The 19,260-nt window shown below is 40.4% G+C and overlaps 1 protein-coding gene across 2 annotated transcripts in view; it reads left to right on the top strand.

The window, feature by feature from the left end:
• LOC135483258 (neuromedin-K receptor-like) overlaps window positions 1–19,260 on the top strand; it is a 130,576-nt gene that overhangs the window by 90,631 nt on the left and 20,685 nt on the right. The gene's annotated exons all lie outside the window — the stretch shown is intronic.

Genomic DNA, 19,260 nt, shown 5'->3' with positions numbered 1-19,260 from the left:
CATAAAAGTTTGAATGTCTTGACCGTTTGAGAAACACTGTCTTATAACAAGGTTTATTGTAGAACTGTCTACCTTGTTCCGTGGGGACTGTCACTATCAGTGCCTGGCCTAATGAAACCAGTGTTGGTATGTAGATATTGACGCAATATAAAATGCATGTTTCTTTTGCTCATAGATGTCTGTGGACTGTGTTTCCTGTCACGGGCAATCTGGTGTCTCTGCCATAGTTACTTCATTTCGAGACAGTGTGGTTCAATCTCGCGCTCCATGGCAGGCCATCACAAACCCCCCTCTTTGGAGAAGCGGAGCAGGCAATATCAGTCATCTTGGTTGATGACTGCACGGTGAACCCATAAAATAAAAAATGCAATAAGAGAAGTCAGTGATTCTTTTCTTCAGAAAACCAATATTGGTATAGTAGTTCTGTTCAATAATCATCAACCGTCTGCACTTTTTGCCTGTGATGGTTTTTTATCAAATATGTGAAAATACAGGTCAAAGAGAAAAAACGTCTACGTAATTTCATCCTGCAAAAAGGTAAAGTGCACATGGACTCCGGTGACATTTTGAGAAATTGGATGTGTTTCGTTTCACCTCTTCCCAGGGTTCATGTATTTGTGTACATTTTGTGTTCAGCACATAGTAGCAACACTGCGAAGCACTACGGAAATTGGTTTCAACCAAACTTTTTCACGAACAACATTTGCGCCAAACTAACGAATACACGGACAAGTTTTTCAACGAGACTTTGCGAAATTGGAAGTGTCTCGTTCCACTTCTTTGTACTGTTTATTTCATGTTTGAAGGAAGACAGTGACGAAATAAGCAATTACGGAAATCGGTAAAACCACAGTGCTGCTGCATGGCTGCTGCAATACTAATACACGTGAGTGAATCGTTGGCACTCGAACAATAGTGACGTCAAGCAAACAAGTTTAAAGGAAGTGCTGATTTTTTAAGGAAACCAATTCACTTATTTTAAGACATCCTTTGAAAAAAATGTCCGAGAGAGTGATTTGTAAGATGAAATTGTTGTAAACCGTACTAATGTTAATCAAGCTTCGATAAAAAGGCCAAATGGCTGATTTGCACATTAAATAATGGAACACCTCGGGGAATCCTTCATAGCTTAACCTGTGTTGGTCTTGCGAATAAATCAATCTTGGTTTACCAATTTTGTCCCGGGGTGCATGAGAGACTCGATGTGGTGCATATAATACAAGCACCAGTGGTGCTCGGGTGACCATTTTCGGTTAGGAGCGTGTTGTTTTGTGAAATAAAACATGTCTATGTGGTAATGGGTATATCGTGTTTTAGGTCGGACGTCAGGGTAGTTCCTGTCTAGCTTGCTAATGAGAGTTTTATCCACCCAGTACCCAGTAACACCCAAACCCTGCGGTTGTTTTAACCCAGGACGGATCACTGATGGCGACACTCATGAAGTGTCCGTCGCGGTTCTGTTGCTAACCTTTTGGCATGTGACTCCTCTTGCCAGGGTTACTGCTAAAGCCGCATACTCAATGATAGCTCACGCATGCCTATTATTGGTGCAAACAACATTATCATTCTCCAGTTTATATGTTTAGACGCTAGGCATCACTTTGAAGCCAGTGGTTATAGCTAATATCGTTACCCTCAAGGCCAAACGAAACCGAGACACCACAAACCCATATGGACTTGTGCTGATCTATAACTATAAACAACAAATTAATGTGTGAATGGTCGTGGTGATATTCATGACATCCCGTATATAAATGCCATAAGCAAGGTCGATATAATGCGAGTCTATGTGGACTAATATTGTCAAGTGTCCAGTATTAAAAGCTTGACAGGTGACAGCTTCTGCCCGTCTGGGAGTATCAGTGGTCGAACGATAATGCTGCTGGGATGCCCGCGAGAATTTATCGTATTTACATCATAAAAGTGTCTAGCTTGAAGGGATAGCTTCGACACAATCTTGCAAAACCACCAGGGATCTTTGAAAGCCATAACCAAATAAGTTTGCACTGGGCAAAGGTTAGTGTCCCAGTCGAGCTCAGGTAATACGAGGTGGGACATCTTGTGGATGTCCCTCAGTACGGACCAAATAAGGACAGTCACTTCGTAATTCGTCTGAGACGTTCTCTGAGAATCTAATCAAGTACAACTATAGGTATTTGAAAGCGGTTCTTTTCTCATATTCATGATTGTAACGACTTACATCTGTATAGCAATCTGTCAGCATCTGTAGGCGATTGCGAAATAACACTTAAAACGAGAAGCTGTGTGACTCCAGAGTAATTGGCTTGGAGACCAAGAAGTTTCCATTTTGGCCACGATTATGTGATCAGCTCAGGACGATAAAAAAACTCACGATTCACATTACCGTACATCACCCAAATGCACTTCGATACACTCGTGTCAAGACCAGTCACCATTAGATCAGTCTGCAAACGACTCAAGAAAGTGAGTTATGGACGTTCAGCTACTTAAGACCAGTGGAACTCTCTCAGTGACAAGACAGTACTCTTGCACTTAGTATCTTACCTCGAAGCAAATGATATATAGTACATGTACTCATCCACTACGACAAACATACAGGCAAAAAGGCGGCTGTCCTAAGCATCAGGATAAACGAATACATGTAGACTTTATCTGCATGCCAACACCTTTATTATCAATTTCAGGTTCTGAAATACCTGGAATTGTTACTGGAGGCAATTATTTTAATCTCTTTTATCTTAGATTCGTTTCTGTTTAATTTCATGGCGTGTCCAAAGAATCCCGATAAACTGTTTGCTTCAATTAGTTATGCTACAGCCAGAAGGATGTGCTTTCGAAGATGTTGTTGAAAGTGATCATCGTTTATCGTAAAAGATAAAGTTCTGATGCTAGTGGCGATTATGTCGCACTGGCCGCCATGTTGGTTGCCAGGATGAATTGTCATTCGGCATCCTTCGCGTGTCCTAATTTGTGTTCGGAGAAGGTCGTTTATACAGCCGAGGTTTAATGCCTTGATCATACCGCCTGTGGACAGACAGGAGGTAATCTTCTGTACAGGGCCGTGTACATCTATGTGCTGTTCTGCATCACATATTGCTGAAAATCGAGCCAGCGATTTGAAGATACCAAGCAACAATAAAAGAAGCCTGATGAGTGGTATGGCGTATTCTCAGTTCTTATCAAGCGGTGATGTGTTGTCGCCGTAACATAACGTTAACATCATGGAGTAAAAACGTGTCCTTAACGAACATCATGCAAGCTGGTGCTGCCTTAATTAGCGCAGTTATTATCATTTTTGACAGTGAACGTGAGTTATTTGCCGAAGATAGGCACAGCTACCATGTGATTGATGTCGGTCAGCATCAGTAAAAGTGGCTGCTCGTCCGCTGCTTTACAGATAGTTTTAAAGGACACTAAGAGTAGGATAAATGTATTGCGTTCCTGACATGCCAATCTTGTACATGAAATACAGGATGATGATTGACAAACATAAAAAGATCCATCAATATTGTACTGGTATGCAAAGTAAACATTGCACTATACTTCTCCTTTGATATCAAATCCATAAATGGTATCACGTGTTTAATTTAAAACTGAATCTGAGTTCTCAATGTACAATAAGACGTTTTCCTTCTCAAGCCTCCTAAATTTATATTTCTCGTGATCTCCAAGCTAACCTGAGACTTCCTTTGTTGTACAGAGATGCCACAGCTACATTTTACTTCTTTAAGACAAAGAATGTGCCCTTTCGAATGACGTTAAAGAAAGCATAGGCACGATTTAGGTATAAACTAGAGTTCCACAGTCTGATAACAAGCACAATTCAATTGCGAATTCTGTATCTCTGATAAGTGCACCGATTTACCATTGCGCACGTAATTACAAGTGACTCGCTGATCGAGGACGACATGTCCGCTGAACATCTAGTAGACAAAAAAGGAAATTGATTACACTGTTACAATGCGATGAATCTGAACAGAATGAACTGACATCGATTTTTCATTAAGGGTTGTCTGTAGCTTAGCTTCGGATCGGAATGGTCGTATTCGTGGCGTGGGTAAATCACCTCAATTTTGCCAAAATCCTATATGGTGCGTTTAAGGTGTGTCATAACTGCTGTATACAACATCTTCGCAGAAGTCATGCCGTGGTTAATGAACTTAGTTTTGTTGATTAAACGGTACTCATCACGTATAATACTTTTTATATCGGTGATCACAACATCACTGATGAAATAATATATTCAGTACGTTGGTAAATATTTGAAAATAATCTCGAACGCAATTTAGATTTCTAAATTTGAGCGAACAAACGAACATGGGTTTTAACATTTGCCACAAATAAGTGCAGTGGATACAATGGTTACGTGTTTAGAGTTCATAACGACGAGTAATAACGCTTCCTCCACGTTCCATTATGTTTTGCAAAGCAATATCTTTCCGATCAACATTAGTTGATTTATTGTCTTGGAGCTGGCGTGATGGCATTTTCATACTACATCTGTGGTTGTGGAAATACAGGGGAGGAAACGTGATAATGATAAACATTTACTGACAGACTTCTATCTCAAAAGGTTTTACATCGGCCATGCGAAATGTGCCAAGTTTCTAAGAATGAAAACTCTTATCCAGATCTATTGAACCACCGGCCAGGCTCAATAATCACCAAGAGATTATTTGCAAGCAAGCACACGTTTATCGCGAGAACTCTGCACTAATCGTCTAATGTCAAGAAGTTTTTCAACGTCATCAAGTTCAAAATAAACTTCAAACAAAACAATATGAAAAGCGTTATCCGAAAATTAGAACGTCTACGGGCGCTTTTTAGCATAGTGTTAAAGTTATTTTGTCTCGCATGTTCTTTTCATTTAGTAACCTCAGGTCGAACAGATAGTATATCGACGGCCCCCTCACCGCAAGCCCTGTTCAAAACAGGTGAAATATCAGCGACTCTACCGAGAGGCTGTGTGGTCTGGTGTAGTTAAGCATGTATTCTTTACCCTCATGGCGTCACATCAACCGGCACCCATCGGGAGGAAACCACATTGGACGACAATAGTTCTGTTCTTTTTTTCTTGTCAGGATGCTTCTACAGGCACATGAAGGTCTTGAGGGCGTGTAACCAAGTACTAATCCATCTTACATTTCCCTTACTTAATCATCGCTCAAGGTACCGATATATCACTCTAAACCTCACAATGGACCACTAATCCTCCATTAATCACACTAGAAATATTTGTTTTCCGTATACTTATGATTAAGACTGCTGCGTTTCTTGATAAAACCTTGATGTCTTATGTGTACTCATGACATTGCTTTGGTATTGGCGACACATTTGGCTTTCTAAAGCGTGTGGTAAATGCAAGGATCAGGCAAATTGAACGTCATCAGTAGGGTTGCGCTTAGTCAGCTAAAAGAAACAATTTGTAACTTCATTATCAACATGCAAGGAGGACAAGGAGGACAAGGTGGAAATCGAAGTAAGGAGACTTGTCAAAGAGAACAGGCGATGTGTGCGTGTCGTTATTCAGCCATAGTGGTCAGATAATGCGTCTTACACTTGACCACACTGTCTCCTCGCGGCTTTCAATTTCAACTACTGCCAATCACTTACATTATAACACAGACATCTATCCACTTCAACCACAAGTCTTTTTCGTTCAATCTACAAAACATGAACATACGATTAGACAGAGTACTAGACTATGGAGCTCAAAAGTCAATATTGAAAACGAAAACTTGAATTATCATCAATTTCTTTGTCAGTAATGTGCCATTACTGTCATTCATTCAATCTTCATCTATGAAAGTAAAAGTGGTCGTCAACTTAAAGGTAGTCTATATACAGGGGCTATGGGTTCAATTGGTGGTCTTCAGGTGAGATGGCTATAAAAGCACAGTAAGTTAGTCTGGTTAGATTCTGATTCTGAATTTAGTTTTTGGTTGTTTCCGTACTTTCAACCAAAAATTGGAAAATCAGGTACGGAAACACTCAAAAACGTTACACAGGTTGAACGTGAAATCTCTTATCACTATATTCTTCCTGGCAATATCCCTTCGCCACCGGTATGCCTACTATGGCTTGAAACAGGAAGTGTCACACCACTCGCCTGATGAAAACCCGATTGAATTGCCTTTATTAAGACACCCAGAGTACCAACGATCCTATTTCTCTTCTACCGAATGAAATATTATGAATGATCTCAACTTAATGCGTCTAATTGGCGACCGGTGTCGAGCTGTCTTGAATTTCTGCGCGGCGTGGATTTCAAGATATGGCGGTGATGGGAGTTCGAACGAAAGGGCAAATTTTCATAACAATGTAAAGTGGTGAATTGGGACACAGCGGTTAACGAACTGGGTCTGGGAACTGGATCAAAAAGACCTTCAACATGAGAAAGCCTGCTTTAAATAACTTACCAGTATTAAGCCCCTTTTACCATATATAACTTAAAGTGGATGAAAGGGGTTGGATTTAACCCCGATACTGTCCAAGTAGATCATTTTGTCAGTATGCATCAAATATAACGTAGTTCTTTCCAACGGCAGCGCAGCAGTTCACCAGATTTATTGGTAGGACTTACATGTGTACTGTTCTGAGACAAAGATAGACCGTGTAGACGCACGAAGTCTCAAAGATACTTTCGTTACATACACTGTTTTACTAAATACACTGTAATACTAAAACAATGCAAATTGACAATTTGACAATTTCACCTCCCATCATCATGTGCATAGTCATGCAATATACTAATCAAGCAGCTCATCACTATAATTACCAACTTATGAGACTAGCCTGAAGGAGCTAAAGCCATAATACGTGAGAATCCACGCAATTACCTAATGGTAGCGGACAGAATGGTAATTTTCAATGGCACTACGGTTACATTTTCTTCAGTAGGTTCGGTCCCATGAATATCCCTCAGGGGTCAAAGTCTACATGCAACATGTTTTGCTCATAAAACGGATAGTTTGGGGATCCGTCAATTAACTGCGAGTTTTCAGATGGTTTCCTATTAAGAAGACCACAAAGGAATCGTGGGTATTTCCGACTTAACACGGATAATCCAGTATAATCACGATTGAATGTGCCCTTTCCTAGAATTTTGTCTATTACCAGTGCAAACTTAAAACATGAGTTTAATGCAGTGACCGCAAATCAGTATAGCTACAAGCAGTATTGGTAGGGATCACTACCACGACTTTGTGCTAATATTCCTAAATATGTCCTTGTCTCCTTTCTCTACCGAGTCACACATGTTTTTCCATAACCAGCATGCATGATACTTTGAAGTCGTTTGTGTCCGCGAAAGGTATCCTGCCTCATTGTTTACATCAGGTCAGGAGTCGCTTTTAGCTTTGAGACACCGTCTGCAGCGTGCGTACAGTCGTGATTAACATGCACGTATCCTTCATTCATGTTCCTTCGCATCAGAAGCCGCACAAGTGGCCTCTGTCTTTGAAGGTCTGTTTTGCCATTATTCACGTCAGATCAAGAGTTGCTTCCAGCGTCTACAGGGAGCGTGATTAATAAGCACGTATCTCTTTCATTCATCCTTCGTGTTGTAAAGCCAGACGAATGACCGCAAACTATCAACTGCACTTCCTTATTTAGGTGTAAATCATTCTGCCACTGTCAGAGAAGGTTTGTTTCTCAATGGGGGTATTGTTTGTGGTATGAAAGGATATGGTCGGTGCTTTAGGACGCTGTATTATATGTTTGTTATTGGAAGTTCGTCAGCCGCTCTATTGAAGTGAATGGGACAAAATATCAGGCTTACTTTTAGTGGAAATGCACAGGAGATTTGTCTAGGAAGGCGGTAGACGATGTGCTTTTTGCTGCTGATTTTGCTGCACGCTATCTGGCTCTAATTTCTGTTGCACCTACCAATAAAAATGGTCATACATGTACTATAAAACATACCTCATTCGAAAATCACCACAGCACGATTATCCATCGTTCTTCATGTTATTTCAAATCCCCGCATATGCAATCAATCAAACGTCTGACTGGATAAACATTTACATGGTTTCCTTTGTCTTCTGTTGAATGGTGAGTATCAACTCGATAGATAGTGAAGATTTCGCTATGTTGCAATTCTGACTGAGAGCAAACTCGTGTTTGAGACACTCTGGAATAATGGATGTATCGGCATTACCGGACTGTTCACTGCGAATGAAGCCATAAAGATATTAATACTGAGGAAAACAAGTACACTTTTTGTTGCTTTTTCCAATGTGATAGAAATGGTAACAACCGGTGCAACGTTTTGAGTGGTTTCTCTGGCATTGTTTGGGAGCGCTGAAAGATTGAAACGTTTTCACTGTTTTTACACTCTGTTTCCCTTTCTTTGGAAATTCTTGGTCTCTCCAGCTAACACTGACAGCAGGCATACCTCTTTTTGTTCAGGATAGTTGAATGGTCTACTCATTATATCTTCTTTTACACCCTGCACTATCCAAGCTGAATGAGGGCTCGCATGCTTGACTTTTGGAAACATTGGCTTCCGAGGCAGTGTGACCTTGTGAGAGGATTAGAGGAGTACAGTGACTGACGCCTGAAGGTCAGCAGCCAATCGATCAAGCCTAGGCTAATCTCTTACTTTGATTGTTCTCAAGGCAAATCGCCTTGCTCAATGATAACTATCACAGTGATAGTGACTTCAACGGCTGAGGCATGTGATGGCCGTGTTTCTTGGGTGAGCAAGCTTATATGGTAGGTCAAAGTGATATGATTGATTAATAAGCAACACCAACCGAGTGCGATTTTCGAGTAAGCAAAATGCATGATCGGTCCTTGACCAGGAAATAAGCGAGACCGCAGGTCGATGTGGGGGCCAAAGACTAAGAGTCGATGTGGTATTCTTTTGCTTTTAGAGTTGCATGCACCAGAGGATAGGCAGGTATAATGAAAGACATTCTCTGTAATATTCCATCCCCTTGGAGGTCGACAGGGTAACCTGTATAAGAAGATTGATTGCAGCAGGGTTTTAACCATGATCGTGCAACATGTGCAATGTACTTGTCTAAGTTCAGTACATGGCTGTTAAGGACGGATGTAGATGACCGGAACAGTCTGTGTCTCGTTTAGTAGCCATACCACACGAGACTCAAAACGTGACATGTTGCACTCCTAATGCATTTCTCACAGCTCCCTGAGAGGTTTATGTAAAGTCAGCCTGAGTACTTAAAAGGGCTTCCATGTATGTAGTCAGTCAAAACAGACTGTGACGAAGTGCTACAGAACTTCCTTTCAAAGATACCAGCGCTATAACACGAGCAGTTGATAATCCATACTTGGACGACTGTCTGTTTCTATGAATCGTCCTCGCGTGGATTTTCATAGGACATAAAACTGCCAGGTGTTTTTAACACCCGACAGTGTTATCATGTCACCCAGGGATAGTCGATAAAAATTAGAATTGTTTAAACAACTTTAAACGGCTTTTATTGTTTTAGATATCCCCGATGACAAGGATAACGTTCCTTACTCCTATTTAGGCATTCTTGATATAAGAAGCTAGGAGCTCAAGTTGATGAACGACAAATGATGACTTCGTTGATTAACGCATTCTACCATTGAAATCAATTCTGGAGAATTCAAGGATGCTGGATTCACCTTCGCTGACTAAATGACTTCGCATACATATTTATATAGGGTGTTTTTCCACCGTGTAAATGTATCTCTCAAATAGCCATGTCACACTTTTTAATTTCAACTTGATACAAAATCTACCGTATTAAAACTAATTGGAGAAATAAAAATGAAAAAGCAATTATCGTCGTTGCTATGAGTAGGCGAGACGCCCCGATGCCATTACGCAGTTTGGCACAATTTGATTAGCCTTTATGGCTCATTAAATGTATTTTAGGTTTAACAAATTTTATGACTTAATGCCATTTTCAATAATAACCTACTAATTAGCGACGACAAGGACGTTTTCATTTGTTCAACGTTCAATATATTCTTAACGACGGGTGGTAACTTTCCCAGAATAAGAAGAGAGTTCCTAGTAGATTTGGGGTTGCTCTTAATTGGTAGTATACAAGTGTGACTGTGGAGATTTGGGGTTGCTCTTAATTGGTAGTATACAAGTGTGACTGTGGAGATTTGGGGTTGCTCTTAATTGGTAGTATACAAGTGTGACTGTGGAGATTTGGGGTTGCTCTTAATTGGTAGTATACAAGTGTGAATGTGGAGTTTACGGGTTATTCCACTTTCAGAATTAAATACATGATATAATTTCCCGTTACTTGGCAGAGCAAATGAGCTTTTGACGAAAATAGTGATGAACGTGTGTGTATTCTACCTTATCCAATAATGTATGTTCACTGGAAAGACCAACATGATTAATGCAGCTTACTGTCTGTGGTTTCGAAAAAATCAATTCTTCCTCGTCGAAACAATCCATCCTTGAGCAGGTCATCTGAGTTCGCTGGTATGTTTCCAATGTGCTGGTGATTCACCTGACAGACTATGCGTTGTAAGGTGTCCGCTTCATCGGGACACATTGGCATCGGGCCATGTTGACTGGGCTTACAGTGCTTCAAGCTGTCACGTCACCTCCATTATGGTAATAACCATGGTCTGATTTCGCTCAAGTTACGCTACAGCTGAAGCAACCTAGCGTTGCATATCACTGTTGGTAAAATCTTATTTAGTTTGGCTCACTCTTTGGACAAGCATGCCTGACGTTGCTTTAATTTGGACTTAACGAAGAGAGATGATATAATCAGGGTTTTGTTTTGTAATGCTTCCGACTGAGACCAGAATGTGGCCATGATATCTGTCATCGTCATGTTTACCTCCGGCATGGGGATATGAAGCGTATGTCTATGGTGATCGATCTCACCCCAGGCGGTAATAATTGTGTCCACAAGTTGCCGAAGGACCGTAGGGCTTGTGTCAGGCTGAGTACATTGGAGTAAACAGTTTGAGAATCACAAAACAGTCTTAATCATTTGTTATTTTCATCTCCACTTCTCACTGTACCCCATAGATGATGCTTAAGCGTTTGATGGCTGATGCGTTATATTATGAATGGCCCATTTCTCTCCCTATTGTTAATTTTCCTTTACAACTTTCATTTAGGTAATTGATAAACATTATGAAGTCGTATCAAGATTGTTTTTACCTTTTTTCGATTGAGAACGATAATGGTGGTTTACCGACGCGATTGGGCTGCCTGTACGTTCCTTTCTGATAGTCTTTTTCGATATTAATCCATAACGCGAAATACCACCGCTGCTGGATAATGGGTTGAAAAAATAGTTCATGTAAGATAAAATGGGGTATTACTAGTCCCTGTCAATGTTTTTATTGATATCCCGTCATCATCAAATTTAACCGGCCGCATGTGAAGCATGAATATGAAAGATTTAAACATATTATGCCCAAGTTCCATAACAAAGATTTTGTTATGCGGCCGCGGTTGCTTTGGTCTCGGCCAATCCCGAGTCTAACGCCAAATGTCTTTCTTTGAGCCGCAGTAAACCACGGAATCCGCTCATAGAGTGAATTCAAAGTAGCTTGCTGTACAAATGAGATCATGATGGATCTTATTTACAGCAATGAGACGGTGTCTGGGAGTGCTTCTTAACGCCTCTGTTGTGTCATAAGAAGCATGCGATAGCGTTTAACTAAACTAACTCTCCTTCAGTAACTTCCGCCTTCCAAATTAGCGTTAGGATTTAACGCCAACCTAACTGCTAATGCCGATTAGCGAAGATCCGGTATTGGTCTAAACAAAATGGGTGTCTCTGGTGGTGACATGTTTCAATAGTCCTTGAATTGTGGAGTGATCACTCCATTAGCCAACCACATACTTAAAATTTAAATTGCAAGAAAGATGTTCAACGCACTAAACCATATTCACAAATGAGAGCAATTTGTTTATTCCAGGTAGCAATCTCATATGATACTGGCTAAGCACACGTATAAGCAATTACAGTCTGATTGTGATACACAACTTATTTCGGATAAGCTTCTTGTAATTTAAACAGCTCCATATCGAGTCAAAACAGATGGCTAATGTTTTTCATATTAACAAATATATGATTATTTACTCTGGAGATCACGTGGGTTGTGACGCACTGATGTAGCAGTGGTTAGGTTTAGGGTGTGGCCATTTTGAAAGGATAATGATTAAATTGTCATGTCTCTTGCCTGGATCTATGAAGCCTTTCACTTATAGTATAAATATGTCAGCCTACATCGGCTCCTTACTCGTGATATGTGCTCAGAATTCCTGAGATTCGTTCATCAACTGTAAATGATACCAATTGTGCTAGCATTCGGTAAATGCATGCCACCTTAAGGGAATTAGCATGTTGTAATGAAATTGAAGCCATTATGAACCAAGAGTTGCAATATGTCATGTTAATGGTGCGACTTGAATTAAAGTCATCATTAAGTAGAGATTTATCAACTTTATGGAATTTCCACAAATCGAATGAGTTTTCTCAGGGAAAAGTGCCAGGCATTTAGTAATCATGACTTGTATGATCAATTGTGTCAAACGAAGTATAGTTTCTAATAAAATGACAGAATACCTGATTGGATTATGTGCTTTCTTGATAACTCTAGTACTCACCTCGTACGAGACCAGAGATGTGAATCGGAACAGTAAGCTACTGGTAGAACAGTTTTTATAGGTAGTTCGGTACCTCTACTACTCCGACTCCGCCACACTATTTCATCATCGTAGCAAGTTGAGCATTACGGCGGCGGTCATCACTGTCGTTGGAAACAAGTGAGAGATTCAACCTCACTCACGAGTTAATTTCGCGTCGTTTGATATTTCGAGTGCTCGGAAAATAACTCCGGGGGGGGGGACATAAGCACTGCTTTGGGTACTGACGGACCTTTCTTCTAATTTTCCGCGTCAGTCAATACTGCCAGCGAAGTCTCGATGTAGCGTCAATCAGGTAGCGCTGAGTGTCTCCACGACACCGGTGAATGGAGGCGATACGAGACACGGACTTAGCGGAGAGTTATCAGGGGATCCAGTCTTCCAATAGACAAAGAATATGGATATACATATACACACACATAACGTCTTTGCTGCATCCTTGTTTGAACAACTAAGCTTCATTTTGTTCTCAAGGGATGAAAAAGGAGATAGAAAGATATTGTCGTTTTACAAATGTGATTTTTTTTCATTCTTTTTCCGAGCTGAAAAAGCACAAAACAAACAGCTTTTTGGAATTGGTTAAATGTTATGAGGCTGTCGTATTTTTAGCCTTACTTTTGCAGTTTCATGGTTTGAGTGGTTCGTTAGAGTATACATCAAAGTCACCCTGATAACATGCAACCGTGTAAAAAAGATGAAAGATGAAATGGCTCGAAGCAATTACTCCTTAATTGGGTTAGTACGGCTCATTAAATCATAAGCAAGTGGATACAGGAAGCCGAATCGACATTTCTAGGGATCCGTCTCGCAGGAGGAAATGCCCGCCAAAGGCATGGCGGAAAAAGTCTTACCTCAGCCAAGTAGAAAGCCATATGAACTCGGCTCTCACGTCAATCTTTTCTCCTGCAGGCTTTGTTGCGACAATACGCGGGTAAACAGAAAGAGGTCACGAGGGTCAGCGGAAATGCTAGTAGGAGGTTAACTTAGCTTTAATCCGCTTGCAAGTCTTTGGCGAGTCACCACCGGTAAATCCTTTGTGATCCCATCAGAACTTATATCAGTCGCATAGACTGAGTTGGGATAAACAAAATCTAAAAGTTTTAAGTTAAATCTAAACTCACTGTGTGATGTTGTTACTTATGTGTATAGTATTTCAGTCAAAATTTGCTTCATATTCTCTTATTCACTTGAAAACGAACAGGGGGACAGATTGAAACGTAGTCATCAAGAGAAACTCGAACGTCTATCACAATCTAGCTAATACTTGTAACCAGCTTTGATATGCCTATCAAATAGCTTTTAAGGTAAAGCGTTTTGGTTTACAGTCTTTGGTCGGCAAACCAAATCACCGGAGAGAGTAAAAAGCAGTTGATTATAAACAGGTCCTGCCACATCGATTTTGTCAAATCACGATAAGACGAGGCGTTTATTGACAAATTCCCTTGGAAGCAATATTCTTCTCTAAATCGCCACCTCGCGGTGTTTGTCCATTGCTTTTCCAATTTATCTCTAACCTTTGGCCACGACTTCGAGAATCACCTATTTCTCATACCACCCTTGATGTTTGTTGCCCGTGGTTTTTCAGTCAGCTGGAATTGTGGCAGACATTGTCTGGCAATCAGGCAAAGCTGTCACCGTTGGTTGGTGTGTTTCATGGAGATATATTGCTGCGGATCGTGATATATACGCCGGGGTGTCTCTACTGATCATGCCCGATATGTGTTTTCGTATCACTAACTTGTATTGGGGACATTTTCCGATCCTTTAAACGCGACACCGGATTTGGGGGAGGGGGGCATTTAAGACTGCTACATCGGTTACTTCTCTCTTTCCCGTCCCCACGTCATGGCCGACTTCCTGTAATACGAAATGAGACAAAAACAATGGTTAATATTCCACGTGGGCGGAAGTGGGTGATATGAAATGAAATTCATTCAGTAAATGGGGGAAAGGGCGTGTAGCTGGGATCATTATTGTCGACAAAATCACCCTAAGACGAAACTGATCTTCGGAGATGGAAGTCTTGAAAGTGACTGAGTTTTTATGTCTTCAATTTCAAGATTTTGATCACTTGAGGAGATTGAAATTATCAAAGGGAAGCTTGTAGGCATTGATCTTCTTAGACGCAAAGATAGATCATTCTTCAATCAAAGAACGATATTAAACTTTTGAAATGGATCATTTGGGTAATTTCTTCCGTATTTCAGCGTTTCACATTTTTCGAAATGATGGTGATATAACGGGTCCATGTCTCTAGGAAATGATCCAGCAATATCTATGCAAATATCCAAATGGAATCCTATGACACTTTGCTATGTAACGAATGACATTTCGTCACCGTCTTGGTAACTGAATCTGGCATTGGTTGATTTCGTGATCGAAATCAAAGCCATGATAACAAGTCAATGATGATAAATCGGATTGCGTATAGATCATTAGTAAATTCCTCGAATGTCTGACTATTATGAATAGTAATGGACCTGAATCACCAGGTTTGCTTTGCTAAAGATGACACAAGTGGCGTCTTCCCAATCAAATCATTACATCGCATGCTAAACCTCAGCCGGCGTTATTTTCGTTTATCGCTACTTGTGTGGAACTATTGGGTTTTGAAATGACTATGACCAAAGTTCACCTTTGAAATGTGAGCTGTTAATGTGTTCTGACTAGAGTTCTAATATTGTTCAATATTACATGCTGCCCCCTCTCCTCCCCTTCCCTCGAGACGGCACCGACAAGACGAGGGGACTGCTTTTAGAAATAAAAAAGTTAATAGCCACCGTACATCGTGAAATAAAACACCCACCCATCATTAGTGTTCGCTATTTTTTTATTCGCGAATTGAAAATATGAGTTGATTGTCACACATGACGAAACAGGGGAATTTAGATTATGAACGAAATCTCTATTACTATTTTAGCAGACGTAAAATATCTTTGCCGACAAAGAAAGCTGCTTCTTTCGGGGGGGGGGGGGTTAGTATGGCGCTCAGTGGCATAGTGTTGTCTTTACACAGATACACAACTTGCCTGCTTCTAGGTGGCTTTCATTTTGAACACTTCGAATCACAAATGTAGTATGTCGACATCCCTCAACACCTCCATCAGCGACAAGGAATGAGTGTTATCATTACTCCTCCTACGATTATACAAAGACCACAAGTGTGGAAAATGTAGGGCACATCAGATTATCTCTTCCATTGATACTACTCATCACAGCTCTCCAGTTAACGCGGGAGGTGGTAAATGTTCACATCTCCGCCACATTCGATATCAAAAGCCAAGTACTTGCTTTGCTTCATAGGCTTCCTTATCCTCTAGGGATACTTCAATTACAATTATTTCCTTGGACTCGTTCTCAGATTTCTCTTCAGGCGGTATTATGCATTCCCAGCCGGTAAATTGGATTTTTTGCAACGTTACCCACGCTTATGCAAACAGATCTCAGCTGATTGGACTTTTTTGCAGCGGTTGGGCCATGTTGGCTAAGGTTATTGTTTATCGATGACCGATATTTTAATCTTCGGTCGTCAAAGTTATCTTTTTTTCACTTGCTCTTATGTTATCGCGTTTTGCGTTTATTAGCTTGTTGAAATAGTATCGCCCTACTATTGGAGATAGTAAATCAGATAACCACTGGATCCCCCGCGAATCGAATTAACACTGACCGTGACAATCTTATTTCAGGACGGCATGATTGAAAATTATAAATGAATGAAAATATAAGAAGATGTTACGGGTATTAAGAAAAAAAGGTCGGACTGATGGTAACTTAGGACGTGTACTCAAGTGATATCTGTTAGATTCTGGCATATGATTGCTGAATGAATGAGACATGTAACGTTCACTCGATATGATGAAACAAGAAGGTGGAGATGAAAGTTTGGAGGTGGAGATATCGCCGGTTTGATAACGTTCTCTCCGTGTATCAGGGACCAGCTAAACCAGGTTGTGTTTCAGTACGCTCAAATTGAAGACAGAAGTTTGACTCAACCACGATTAGCGTAAACAGTCTCTCAGTTGGCAATTACAAATTATGTTAGTTTACAGCTAATATCCGCAACAACATCGAGACATAAGGATTGAAATTCAGTTTTAAATAGATAGAACGTCTTGAGAATCAATTCATCTTTTGATACAATTCTGTGATGGTAAAATCAGTTGATACGAAGTCAACACAACATTCCTCCCCTTAGGAAACTTCCTCCATCTTCAAAGCTGTAATCCTATTAGCCGACTGGTATTTATAGAGCTTCTTCTTTTCATTGATAAACAGCAGGATTAAGATCTGGCGAATTGGAATGAAATCAAAAAGGGATAAAGGAACCATATCTTTATCTGTCATCAGCAGGTCCTTTGCTTTATATGCGCCTAAAGAACTGGCCACCGCTAGCCCTTTCACAATATCCACCAGAAGGCCAGATGCCCACTGACCTTAGGAGTACTATTGTTACATCACCCATTCCATTTCATGGTCAAATAGATAAGTTGTTTGCTGGTAACCATTAATACGAGATCAGACTGGTACAGCTGTGACAATCAGTTTACCTGCTTGAGTGGGTACCAGTCTGGTACAGCTGTGACAATCAGTTTACCTGCTTGAGTGGGTACCAGTCTGGTACCAGTATGATACCAGTTACTTGGCAGATAACCTATGACCAATGGCAATGATCTTGGTTGTCATTATGATGTCATTGCGGATAGAATTGTATATACGTCCGTGGCTGTCGTCTGGTGAGCAAGGTGCAGCTTGGCAATATTGAAGTTTGTATCTTCATGACTAAATCTTTCCGACTCATACTAATTTGGTGCAAAGGTCTATTCAGAAACACATTTCCGCAATCACTGATGAAGCCATGTAGCTATTTGAGAAGGCTAACGGGCATAATTGCTGAGCCTGAATCATGTCTGATCAAAAGACGTCACTTTTTAAGATAGGATAACCCTAGAGCATTGCGCTGTCACAGCAGTCGGTACGCTACACAATTTCAAACATTCCAGTTTACAATGGCTGGTCTCAGTGACCGTCCTTCAGCCATGTCAGCACTGTTGCCGCTCGATTTAACCACGTTGAGCCCTATTCGTTTAGAAAACTGGTTACAGCGGGAACTCTCTTATACTAGTACTATTATAGTAATCACAAGTTGCCGGAGATAAATATCTGGATGACGTGATTATAGTTGACACATCCTGGAACGCTAGGAGGTAGTAACAAACAAGATTTGGCTGATGTGGTTCGCGAGAGATGACCGTCAATTATCACTATTATTGGTACCTATAATGTTAACGCACAACATGTTGTCCTTTCTCTCTGTGGCGGGCCTCACAGTCATCTTTGGCTATTGTGGCAAATATGTCTCTCTAGACAGATCAGAGAAAGTGCGCTTAAAGGACATGAAATAATTGTCTTGATTAGGCCATACGATATACAGAAGCAAACAAAACTACAAAGATCAAATTTAATTGGGAAAGTAAGGAATAAATGGAAAGTGCTTTGAGAATGTTGTACATTGTAAAAGTTCAGGATAAGAATGTATATTTACACGTATTTATTTGTGTAGAAGTGATGATGTAAAAATTATTTAGGCTATATGAGAGATTGATGCCGGCCATTCTTATAAGAGAGAGTAATTTGTCGATGTGAGGTATTTAATGCATGCCAATCTACATGAAAATGGCTAACATAGCTCGCACATTGAGGCCATGCAGGTTAATCATCTGTTACATAGATAATATGCGCTAGGCCCAAGGGAGGCAATATGGCCTTGTCTTTCGATTATCTCCCCTCCCTGTGGTCGTATTACAATCACCATCAGCATGCCAATGAATATATTTTTCCGTTTCGGTAATTGGTAGTTGTGAATGATGCATAATAAAGCAGGTGTATAATGATGAACTTCTACTCTTGAAAAGAGCACGAATCTTATGTGATTTATCTTCCTAAAACAGAAAACTATCTTATATTTTCTCAGCTCAACTGCACAGGCCTATCAAAAGAACAGTGGGACTGCTTATATGACTTAAATATTTCAGCAATCAAGCATTTATATAAACAAACTCGATGACTGTTGGAATGGTCTCAGTTCAACCATGGAACATGGTGAAAGAGAGGGGTGATTTGACATAGGACTAAATTGCCATTGAATACACAAAAGTGAAAACAAATGGTTTCATCATTTAATCTGTTTATTTCACCAACAGTACATGTCATGCAAGCCTAAGCAGGAATAGTGGCCTTTTAACACCCATGTTTTCTGAAATGTGACGCCACGAGACAAGTATCGCTACAAGCAGCTGAATTTCAAAACGATTCAGGGTTATGAAGCGGTAATGACGACTATTGAAACGCATGATCGTTCAATATTTACAAATCTTACCAATCACCGTTATATTATAACCTTCGTTTCTAATAGCAAGGGTTATTGAAGCCCGAATTACGTTTTGGTATGAATATCGCGCCCACATAGGATCACCCACTCGATGAATGATAGCTCAAATCGATGATTTGATTTTTTCATTCTACTCTAGACTAACCTGTCTCGACGTATAGCTGTCCTTTTAGAGCCATGACAGGCGTGGGAAGAAAGCTTATTATGATACAAGAACTTTCATTTGCCGTCAAAGGCTACTTTCGAGAGAAATTTAATT

Source organism: Lineus longissimus, chromosome 1, assembly GCF_910592395.1.
Source record: "Lineus longissimus chromosome 1, tnLinLong1.2, whole genome shotgun sequence".
In the NCBI taxonomy this organism is placed as follows: domain Eukaryota; kingdom Metazoa; phylum Nemertea; class Pilidiophora; order Heteronemertea; family Lineidae; genus Lineus; species Lineus longissimus.
The sequence above is the reverse complement of the archived record's forward strand: the minus strand, read 5'-3'. Positions and strand labels throughout refer to the sequence as shown.